This window comes from Peromyscus maniculatus, chromosome 9, assembly GCF_049852395.1.
Source record: "Peromyscus maniculatus bairdii isolate BWxNUB_F1_BW_parent chromosome 9, HU_Pman_BW_mat_3.1, whole genome shotgun sequence".
Classification (NCBI taxonomy): Eukaryota; Metazoa; Chordata; class Mammalia; order Rodentia; family Cricetidae; genus Peromyscus; species Peromyscus maniculatus.
This window is the reverse complement of record NC_134860.1, coordinates 69,977,826-69,980,873: the sequence shown is the minus strand read 5'-3', so window position 1 is coordinate 69,980,873 and position 3,048 is coordinate 69,977,826. Positions and strand designations below refer to the sequence as shown.

The window sequence follows — 3,048 nt, the reverse complement described above, 5'->3', positions numbered from 1 at the left end:
GTTTAGTCCATTATCATCACAGTCTGACGTGGTGGTTGTGCAGGCAGACATGGTGCTGGAGAAGGAGCTGAGAATCCTACACCTTGACTAGCAGGCCACAGGAAGTGGTCTGAGACACTAGGTGTGGCTTAAGCATATATGGGACCTCAAGGCCCACCTCAGTAGTGACACGCTTCCTCCAAGAAGACCATACATAGTCCAACAAATCCACACTTCCTAATAATGCCACTCCCTATGAACTTATGGGGGCAATTACATTCAAACTGCCATACCTTCCTCAGTGACCATCACTGCCAATAGCTCCTCAGCTAGGGGTCAAGCCTTGTGAGATCCCCAACCCCCAAGATGGAACATAACTTGGCTTGATCTTACACAGGTCTCATACAGCAACCACATCTGCTATGAGTTCATGAGTACAACAGGCCTTCTGAGCATGTTTATATGTTATATCTTTGCCAACTTCTAGCTCTTACAGTCTTTCTGTCTCTTCTACAATGTTCCCCAAGCCTTTCTGGGTGTCTGGGAGCATAAGTGTCACATTTAAGCCTGGGCATTCTTTAGTCTTTGATTCTCTACATTTTGACAAGTTATGAATTTTTGGTGATTAATACAAAGTATATTCTTTTTATTCCCTGAGAAAATGTATTCTCTTGACATTTCAAATATAAAGAAAATAAGGCCTTAGGTGAAATTTGTTCAGACTAGGTAAATGTTATCCAGAAAATTGTTTTGTTGGTGCTCCCCCACCTATTTCAACCTGGCAGCTTAATAACAATTTTTCAAAGACAGAGTTTCATTAGGCTGGCTGCGAACTCACAGAGATCTGCATGGTTCATCCTCTTGAATGTGGGGATTAAAGACATAAAGCATTAGCTGGGTGGTGGTGGTGCATGCCTTTAATCCCAGCCCTCTGGAGGCAGAAGTAGGCTGATTTCCTGGTCTATAGAGTGAGTGCCAGAGCTACACAGAGAAAACCTGTCTCAGAAGAGAGAGAGAGAGAGAGAGAGAGAGAGAGAGAGAGAGAGAGAGAGAGAGAGAGAGAATATGCATCATCATGCTTGGCCTTTAATAACAAAGCTTTACTTATATGTAGGACTCTATACATAAATGCCCAGTGAAGGCATGGTAGCTTGAAGGTAGCAATACCCAGTGCTCATTGCATTGGACAAAGAAGGAGGAACGCTGCAGCATGAGGACAAGACACAGGAGGAGGTAAACTTGAATGTGCATTTATTCCAGTGACTTGGCTTGCTCTTCCTGTTCACCCCTATTCCTGTAGCCACTTTGAGGGTTACCCTTTTCCCTTTATCAGCCTCATGGGTCATTCATCAGCCCTTATCCACCCTACTCTGTATGTCGTTACACCTTGGTCCTGTGTCTTGTCTTACTCTTCATGACCCTTGGAGACCTTTCTTCCTCGAGAACACAGTAGTGGAGTTTTTAAGTGCCCTTCTTAACCTCCACACAGGGCTATTTCTCCTACTTTGTATGGTCTTTCTGAACCTTCTCACACACAACTTTCTCATTTCCCCCTTGTCCTCATTTCTGATTGCCTCATCACTGACAAGATGGAACACTGGAACCGAATGATGAATATGAGACTCAAGTGAAGCCTGGTTGAAGAATGAGGTGGTAGAAGAATCATTACCCACAAGATGCAGCAGGATATGTATGACGACTCCTTGGAGTGGTGGCTTTTAAACAGAGAGACTCCACCCTTTAATTCTGTTGTGGTTTTTGCCAAAAGGACCAACATTGTTTCCCTTTTCGCTATCTCTTCAGCTCCATTTACAACCACCTTCATCATCCCCCCCACATCCTCCCTACACTTTTTCTCTCAATGATACAAATTGCAGATCCAGATGGCAATTCATGGGAGAAAAGAAGGAACTTCCCCTAAAGTTCCTGCCTGTATTTCCTCCAAAATTCTTTCACTCCCCTGCAAGCAAGAAGACACCCTTGGAGCTCTGCGCATCAGGTTTTGTTGCGTTTGTCTCTCTGTAGTGAGTTCTTTGTCACTGTTATATTTTACCTGCTTCTCAGCATAAGATATTTTTTACTTCCTTTCCTTTCATGTAACTTCTTGCTCTTACCACCCCTAGGCAGTTCAGGAGGGGACTGTGAAAGTTAGATCTGGCCTAAGGCCCCTCTCAACCAAGATGTTTAATGTATAGCTGATAGGTATAAGGAGTCAAAGGCAAAGGCTAGTTGTCACTAGGAGATGTAGCTGAGCAACCTCGGTGCTAGGCAACAGATTGGAGCTCAGAGAGTCTTGGTTCACTCCAATGCCAGCTGCACAGAGCTTGGCCTTGACTAAAGGAAAGGTTTTATTTCGTTAGAGGAAAATCCAGAGAGGAATGGAGGAAGGATTGGGGAAGGGATATGGGAAATACTGAGAAAAAGAGGTAGAGGGTAAAGGTGAAAGATGAAAATAAACAGAAGATGCCATTAAGATGTCTGACTGTCATTAGGGACAATATCTAGAGAATGACCTGGGAGTCTTTTTCGCCCATGGGTTAAATGATAACAGCTAATTAAGTTTTCACAAAACTGTTTTGATCATGTTATTTGGTTGGTTAATGCATCTTCCAGGATGTCAAAAACTTTTCTCAAAAACCTTCAAAGCCTATATCTCCCGTGGTTCAGAAGTCAGTATCCTGTCTCTTACTGGCTGGCTGCTACATATTGACTTGCAGCATGAGCTGGGATGAAATTCTGCAAGAAAGGGCCAGAAACAGAATCATGTATAGAACATTATGGCAAAGAACAGAAGGGGAAGGAAGACAGGTTGAAGAGGGAGGTTGGGCTGAGCCTTTCAACTTGGTGATGGGACAGATTTGGTGTCAGCCTTGTGGCCAATATGAATGACACTCTGCTTTCTAGTTTTTTTCCAAGTATTCTTGGGAGATGGGTCATGGGCTTTTCACAAATCCTTTCTGAAAATGAAATATCATACCATGGTGTGTAGATGATCCAGGAAAGCCTGTCTTAGGCAACATAGATCAGAGGAAACAGCCTGACAGTGTACTATAACCAGGCTGGACACAC

The 3,048-nt window shown here is 43.6% G+C and overlaps 1 long non-coding RNA gene across 1 annotated transcript; it reads left to right on the top strand.

The window, feature by feature from the left end:
* The first annotated feature begins 1,086 nt into the window (after window positions 1-1,086).
* LOC143267182 (uncharacterized) lies at window positions 1,087-1,723 on the top strand. The gene is made up of 2 exons (XR_013042096.1): window positions 1,087-1,212; window positions 1,569-1,723. It is a non-coding gene; the product is annotated as an uncharacterized LOC143267182 (long non-coding RNA).
* The last annotated feature ends 1,325 nt before the right edge of the window (window positions 1,724-3,048 follow it).